We start from the raw sequence: 8,921 nt of genomic DNA, 5'->3' as shown, positions 1-8,921 counted from the left end.
CTACTTTCCTCCCTTTGTTGTCACTTGTGGCTAGGAGCACTGATTGGGCACAACTGCCTCTGGTAAGTGATCATCAAGGACAGTGCGCTGCCACTGATCACTAATCAGATGACTTTATAAGCCAACCTCACTGTTTAGTGGAGGCTGGATCATTAATAGTTACTCAGTTCATGTTTTGAACTTGCAGAGCTACTATCCCCATGCTTTTTGTGCACTTTCCTGCTGCACATTACCTACGCGTTGTATCCTGTCTCCACATCTCGGGGGCACAAGTACCACATCCATGCTGCCAAGACATAGCAAAATCATCTTCTAACACAAAACAATGTCCAAATAAATCCTACAAGAACCCTGCACTTTTTCAAAAGTCAGTGGTATTCCGCCTGCATTTTATACCGTCCAAAAACAGTGTTACGCTATATTAAATGGAAATAGGTTAAACCGTAGGACCTCCCTCAAGCTTATCAATTGCCTCTACCGCTTGTTGCTCTAAGGCAGGACTATTCAACTGGCGGCCGGAGCCAAATCTGGCCCAGGAATGACATCATATGGCATACTTAGGCAGATCCTTGCATTGATAGTTTAACCTTGCTAACAAGCATTAACTACACTGAGGTCGAAACTTATGATTCATGTACAAAACTCACATGTTCCTCAAGGCACCTTTAAGTCCTCTCCTTTTTTTGGCAGTTAGAACTTGATATATGTTGCTGTAGCTTGTTTATTACTTCAGAAGCAGTCAGTGGTCATTTAAAGTTAAAGTACCACTGATACACTAGGTGTGGTGAAATTACTCTCTGCATTTGACCCGTCCCCTTGTTCACCCCTTGGGAGGTGAGGGGAGCAGTGAGCAGCAGCGGTGGCCGCGCTCGGGAATCATTTCAGTGATTTAACCCCCAATTCTAACCATTGATGCTGAATGGGAGGTAAATAATGGGTCCCATTTTTATAGTCTTTGGTATGACTCAGCTGGGGTTCGAACTCACGACCTACCGATCTCAGGATGAACATTAACCACAAGGCCACTGAGCAGGTTTTGTTAATCTTCTTTAGTTATACTAGTGGTGTTCCTCAAGGTTTCATTTTAAGTCTTCTCTTTTTCACCATTTGGGCTATTCAACTTGGTGTCTAATGCTATGTTCATACCAACGGCGCTTTGACGGCGCTTTAAAGCGGCATGCAAAGCGGCGTTATAGCGTAACAAAGCCGGTATAAAGCGTGAGGGTCCTAATGGATTTTGGGAAAGCTTGTAGTGAAGCGGGACATGCGGCAAGTTCGCCAAAATTTTTTAAACGGTTTAAAAAATTTCTGCGCTCTGTCAAGAATGGAATAAAGCGCCGAGAGCGTATGAAAGCGTGAAAAAGCGTGACAAAGCTCAGCAAAACTTGACTAAAAGCGTAGGAAAGCTTAACAGATCTTGGTTCAAAGCGCGGACCCCTACAAATAGGAAGTGACTGTGATATTGACTAGTGACATTGAAACTTTTATGTAAAACCAACACAGGATTACAAATCCATTCTCTTTTGCATCATTGCCTTTTTTATACAATGATCATTGTTTCTGTACTTCTGCTGTTTGATGTTGCAGTTTGACATTACTGTCTATAATTTTTCTGTATGAAAATGTTAATAATAAAGAGAATATGTTACGTTTTATAAAAGAAATGCCTTTTATTATTTTCAACTAGCATAAGAAATGAAATATAGATATTTATTAAGATGACAAAAATAAAAGAAATGAAGATATAAAACATAATATAACGAAAAAAAAGAGAAATTGAAAAAATAAATGAATTTAAAAAATTTGTGGATAATTGCCTTTTATTATTTTCAACTAGCATAAGAAATGAAAGATAGATATTTATAAGATGACAAAAATAAAAGAAATGAAGACAAAACATAATATAACGAAAAAAAAGAGAAATTGAAAAAATAAATGAATATAAAAAATGTGTGGATAATTGCCTTTTATTATTTTCAACTAGCATAAGAAATGAAAGATAGATATTTATTAAGATGACAAAAATAAAAGAAATTAAGATATAAAACATAACGAGAAAAAAAGAGAAATCGAAAAAATAAATGAATATAAAAAATGTGTGGATAATTGCCTTTTATTATTTTCAACTAGCATAAGAAATGAAAGATAGATATTTATTAAGATGACAAAAATAAAAAAATGAAGATATAAAACATAACGAAAAAAAAAGAGAAATTGAAAAAATAAATGAATATAAAAAATGTGTAGTTAATTGCCTTTTATTATTTTCAACTAGCATAAGAAATGAAAGATAGATATTTATTAAGATGACAAAAATAAAAGAAATGAAGATATAAAACATAATATAACGGAAAAAAAAGAGAAATTGAAAAAATAAACGAATATAAAAAATGTGTGGATAATTGCCTTTTATTATTTTCAACTAGCATAAGAAATGAAAGATAGATATTTATTAAGATGACAAAAATAAAAGAAATGAAGATCTAAAACATAATATAACGAAAAAAAAAGAGAAATTGAAAAAATAAATGAATATAAAAAATGTGTGGAAAACAGTATACTGAGTTTTTCACATTTTTTTCTTATTTTTGTTGTAATAATGCACAACAGAGCTTGATAATCGTGTCAGAGCCTGATTTAAAGCGTCAGGATCGCATCAAAGCGTAATAAAGTTCAATAAAGCGTAATAAAACGTATCAAAGCGTGATTTAAAGCGTATCAAAGCGGAATCAAAGCGTGAGGAACGGTAACAAAGCGGCAACTAATTCGTATCAGAGCGTATCAGAGTGTATCAGAGCGTATCAAAGCATAACATTACTTCAGAGATCGGGATATTCGTGGAAAAATTGACAAAAATGACGGCGCTTTGCTCGCCGCTTTAAAGCGCGGCAAGCGCCGTTGGTGTGAACCAGGCATTAAGAGTTCCGGTTGAAAAACTTGTGAGAATCTCATATTTTTGGAGCAGATTCTTAAAATACTTAAGTGCTGTCATGGAGATGATCTTTGGCTGTTTGTTTGCAGAAGGTCCTTAAAACTGCGGAATAAATAGCCCAAAATCAAATGTCTACTGGAGAAGAAGCTGGTTCTCCGGAATAAAATAAGAATAATAGTGAAGGAGTCCGGGTCCATGGAATTTAAAAAGGTACTACACTGCTTTTGAAAAATACCGGTACTTTTCTATTTCTTCAACATAATATACGCCGCGGTGACAATACTGGCAAACAAGTCGCAGCGTATGTTAGTCAAAATACGCACACAGCACTTGCAAGCAGAAACAGTGTAAAGACAGAAGATAGAGAATGGACGTATTTTGGCTTTAAACCTTACGATAAAGGTGGAGCTGTAAACACTGAAGCGCCGCTCTGTAAGTGGTGCTCTAAAACATAGCGGCTAATGTCGCTCAGTAGTGTTTTAGCTACTTCTAAATCACTAATCCTTGCCTCCATGGCAACGAATAAAGTATGTTCCTTACAAGTATCATCCCTGCAGGACGAGGAATAGCTAATCATGCTTCACTACACACCGTAGGATACAATAGCTACCTGCTAACAGCAAGGTAGCGCTCCTGAATGTAAACAAAAGGTTGGTTCTACACAGATATCGATTGTAACGATATCAAGTACAAGAGCCGTATCTAGTCGATACTACAATGATTACATCGATATTTTTTATCACAACAAAATCTTTTTTCCTTATGTTTAGAAACTCAGGAAATGAACTTAAATATGACCAATGTATGACCCTGTAACGACTTGGTATCAGTTCGATACCCATATTTGTAGTATCACCCAAAACCTATGAAAAGTATCAAACAGAAGAATAAGTGAATATTACATTTTAACAGAAGTGTAGTTAAAACATGTTAAAACAGAAAGTAAGCAGATAACCGTAAATGAACAAGTAGATTAATAATCCATCATAATTTTGACAAAATAACAGAATGAGATATGACACAATATGTCACTGCATACGTCAGCAGTAGAGATGCGCGGTTTGCGGACACAACCGCGGAGTCCGCGGATAATCCGCGGGTCGGGCGGATGCATGACGAAAAAAATAGATTTTAAATAGATTCGGGCGGGTGGCGGTTGAACCAATTCAGAAAAAAAAAATACATAGTTAAATGTTGTTACCCACATACGAAAAACGAGCAGCACTCTTTGAAACAGGCAATTATTCATCAGGCACTACTGCAGCTGTCACGCCCCCTACAAAAACCTCCCCCCCCTCCATTTACTTCCGGGGCTGCATCCAATAAAGGCTTTAACCTGCACGCGACTGTCCTGTTTCGCGCCTGTACAAAAAAAACCAATAATCGATTTCTTCAGATTCCAGCAGCTGTCAAAGACGAAGTATCCTTCCAGCGACGGGCAGTCAAAGCCAAAGTGCTATCGATCGCTATCAATGACATAAGAGGAAACATGACCACGGAAGTAAATGGGGGGGTGGAAGGTTTTTGTAGGGGGAAGAAATTGTGGTCGGGGGTGGGCGTGGTTGGGCCGGGGTCGTGGTTGGGGGCGTGGTTAAGAGGGGAATATATTTAAGCTAGAATTCACCAACTCAAGTATTTTATATATATATACACTACTGTTCAAAATTTTGGGGTCACATTGAAATGTCCTTATTTTTGAAGGAAAAGCACTGTACTTTTCAATGAAGATAACTTTAAACTAGTCTTAGCTTTAAAGAAATACACTCTATACATTGCTAATGTGGTAAATGACTATTCTAGCTGCACATGTCTGGTTTTTGGTGCAATATCTACATAGGTGTATAGAGGCCCATTTCCAGCTACTATCACTCCAGTGTTCTAATGGTACAATGTGTTTGCTCATTGGCTCAGAAGGCTAATTGATGAATAGAAAACCCTTGTGCAATCATGTTCACACATCTGAAAACAGTTTAGCTCGTTACAGAAGCTACAAAACTGACCTTCCTTTGAGCAGATTGAGTTTCTGGAGCATCACATTTGTGGGGTCAATCAAACGCTCAAAATGGCCAGAAAAAGAGAACTTTCATCTGAAACTCGACAGTCTATTCTTGTTCTTAGAAATGAAGGCTATTCCACAAAAATGTTTGGGTGACCCCAAACTTTTGAACGGTAGTATATATGTATATTTTTTATTATACATATAATTAAAATAAATACTTAAATTTCAGTGTTCTGGAGGCTATCCAGTAGATGGCAGTATTGTCCTGTTTAAGAGTGTCACAACATTGCTGTTTACGGCAGACGAACTGCTTTACGGTAGACGAAAACGTGACTGCTGTTGTTGTGTGTTGTTACCGCGCTGGGAGGACGTTAATGAAACTGCCTAACAATAAACCCACATAAGAAACCAAGAACTCGCCCTCGATCATTCTACAGTTATAACGTGATTGGGCAGGCACGCTGTTAATATTGTGGGAAAGCGAACGTGAAAACAGACTGTCGCCGCTGTCCCCACTCAGGTCCGCATTGAGCTGGAGGGGGCATGGCCTCCAGCTCCGGCTGAATTCCGGGAGTTTATGGAGAGAACATTTCTGCCGGGAGGTTATCGGGAGAGGCGCTGAATACCGGGAGTCTCCCGGTAAAACCGGGAGGATTGGCAAGTATGCTCTAATGCGTGGCCAAGAGATATTAATGTGTGGCACGCATTGAATGTCTCTGCTGCATTGGATCAGTCTCCTTTCTTTAACAGGAATGCCTTGCATCGTCAATATTAGATATATAACAACGGGTGGGTGGCGGGCGGTTGTGGTTTTGATAAAATGTTAGTTCGGGTGGATGGCAGGTGGATGACGACTTTTGTGATGTGGTTGCGGATTAAATAATTGCCTATCCGCGCATCTCTAGTCAGCAGCCATATTAGGAGTCTTTGTTTGTTTACTTATTGTCACGATCTGGTGAGCGTTGCTTGTAGCGCATACTTGCCAACCCTCCCGATTTTCCCCGGAGACTCCCGAATTTCAGTGCCCCTTCCGAAAATCTCCCGGGGCAACCATTCTCCCGAATTTCTCCCGATTTCCACCCGGACAACAATATTGGGGACGTGCCTTAAAGGCACTGCCTTTAGCATCCTCTCTCACCTGAAAAGGATACTATTATATATGTCTCAGTTATCCATAGGTTTATCTATAACCTATAAAGTAGGCAGGCACGGAGCTATTTCTCAGCGTGTGTTTATTCCAGCCGGCACGTTAATACACTGACACACAACATCCGGATTCCCATCATGCATTGCTTCAAAACTACGGCAAGTAGTAATGTCCAAAAACATAACAGAGACGAAGCAGAAGAACGAAGAAGAGACATGGCGACGACGAGTAAGAAGAAGTACGCTTGCAAGTTCCAAAATGATTGGAAAAAATAATTTCAGTTCTTTCAGGACAGCTCGAAGGGGAAGGGGTAGGCTGCCTTCAAATTTTGTAGATCAGACTTCTCCATTGAACACGGTGGCCGAACGGATATACTCATTCATGAACGGATTATTTATTTATATGTATATATATATATATATATATATATATATATATATATATATATATATATATATATATATAAATATACCCCCCGCTACCCATGAACAACCCCCCATTCCCGAATTCGGAGGTCTCCAGGTTGGCAAGTATGGGGTCATGCTACATTGACAATGTAGCATGACCCCAAGGATGCAAAGAACGGCAGGCGGAATGCAAGTAAGACTACTTTATTACTCACAAGGAAGCAGAGAACAAACAAAAACAGCACACCCAGCATCAATCTCAAAAGTCCTTTGTGTTCTTTGATGTTTCCCTCTTATACACATGTTTGTGTGCTATGGCTATGAGGTTTTTTCCCCCTTGGCCTCAGTCTGGACCAGGAGCCCAGGCTTCGACTGAATTTTTTATTTTCTCACCTCCCCAGCGTTTACCTGTTTCCCACCTTTTTTGTAAGGGGTGCCGGAAGTTGGCCGACCCATCAGTGATCCTGTTCTGTCTCCATGTAATGTTTGTCTGCTGGGATTGTGTTGAAAATCTTAATTTCCCCTCAAGGATTATTAAAGTATTTCTGATTGTTATTCTGATTCTGAAAGGAACAATGATCCAGCACTGAAGGAGAGACCCAGGTGGAATTAAATAGAACTAATTGAACGAGTAACAGGTGGGCTGACATGACATGGAACAGATAGATGTAAGCAAGTAAGGTGCTTCGAAACACAGAGACCAAACAGGAAACACTGACCAAACAAGAGCACCAGGACAGGAAGTGATTCTAAACACAAACACACAGGAAATACCAAACATAACTAAAGTGTCAGTAACAATTCTGACACTTATTACGTGCGGAGTTCCCCAGGGTTCGGTTCTTGGCCCTGCACTCTTTAGTATTTACATGCTGCCGCTGGGTGACATCATACGCAAGTACGGTGTTAGCTTTCACTGTTATGCTGATGACACTCAACTCTACATGCCCCTAAAGCTGACCAACACGCCGGACTGTAGTCAGCTGGAGGCGTGTCTTAATGAAATTAAACAATGGATGTCCGCTAACTTTTTGCAACTCAACGCTAAGAAAACGGAAATGCTGATTATCGGTCCTGCTAGACACCAACATCTATTTAATAATACCACCTTAACATTTGACAACCAAACAATTAAACAAGGCGACTCGGTAAAGAATCTGGGTATTATCTTCGACCCAACTCTCTCGTTTGAGTCACACATTAAGAGTGTTACTAAAACGGCCTTCTTTCATCTCCGTAATATCGCTAAAATTCGTTCCATCTTGTCCACTAGCGACGCTGAGATCATTATTCATGCGTTCGTTACGTCTCGATTACTGTAACGTATTATTTTCGGGCCTCCCTATGTCTAGCATTAAAAGATTACAGTTGGTACAAAATGCGGCTGCAAGGCTTTTGACAAAAACAAGAAAGTTTGATCATATTACGCCTATACTGGCTCACCTGCACTGGCTTCCTGTGCACTTAAGATGCGACTTTAAGGTTTTACTACTTACGTATAAAATACTACACGGTTTAGCTCCAGCCTATCTCGCCGATTGTATTGTACCATATGTCCCGACAAGAAATCTGCGTTCAAAGAACTCCGGCTTATTAGTGATTCCCAGAGCCAAAAAAAAAAAGTCTGCGGGCTATAGAGCGTTTTCTATTCGGGCTCCAGTACTCTGGAATGCCCTCCCGGTAACAGTTAGAGATGCTACCTCAGTAGAAGCATTTAAGTCCCATCTTAAAACTCATTTGTATAATCTAGCCTTTAAATAGACCCCCCTTTTTTAGACCAGTTGATCTGCCGTTTCTTTTCTTCTCTCCTCTTCTCCCCTGTCCCTTGCGAGGGGGAGTTGCATAGGTCCGGTGGCCATGGATGAAGTGCTGGCTGTCCAGAGTCGGGACCCCGGGTGGACCACTAGCCTGTGCATCGGTTGGGGACATCTCTGCGCTGCTGACCCGTCTCCGCTCGGGATGGTTTCCTGTTGGCCCCGCTGTGGACTGGACTCCCGCTGATGTGTTGGATCCACTGTGGACTGGACTTTCACAATGTTATGTCAGACCCACTCGACATCCGTTGCTTTCGGTCTCCCCTAGAGGGGGGGGGGGGTTACCCACATATGCGGTCCTCTCCAAGGTTTCTCATAGTCATTCACCGACGTCCCACTGGGGTGAGTTTTTCCTTGCCCGTATGTGGGCTCTGTACCGAGGATGTCGTTGTGGCTTGTACAGCCCTTTGAGACACTTGTGATTTAGGGCTATATAAATAAACATTGATTGATTGATTGATACTAAAAGTGAAGTTGTCTAGTATGTTCACTATCTTACTCAATGCCAAAAATATTCTTTGATTGCAATAAGAAACATATGTTTAATGTATCAAAACATTTCCCGTTAAAATAAAGCCAATAATGCCATTTTGTAAGGTCCCCTTTATTGAGAGAAGTATCG

This window comes from Entelurus aequoreus, linkage group LG08 (assembly GCF_033978785.1).
Source record: "Entelurus aequoreus isolate RoL-2023_Sb linkage group LG08, RoL_Eaeq_v1.1, whole genome shotgun sequence".
Classification (NCBI taxonomy): Eukaryota; Metazoa; Chordata; class Actinopteri; order Syngnathiformes; family Syngnathidae; genus Entelurus; species Entelurus aequoreus.
The sequence above is the reverse complement of the archived record's forward strand: the minus strand, read 5'-3'. Positions refer to the sequence as shown.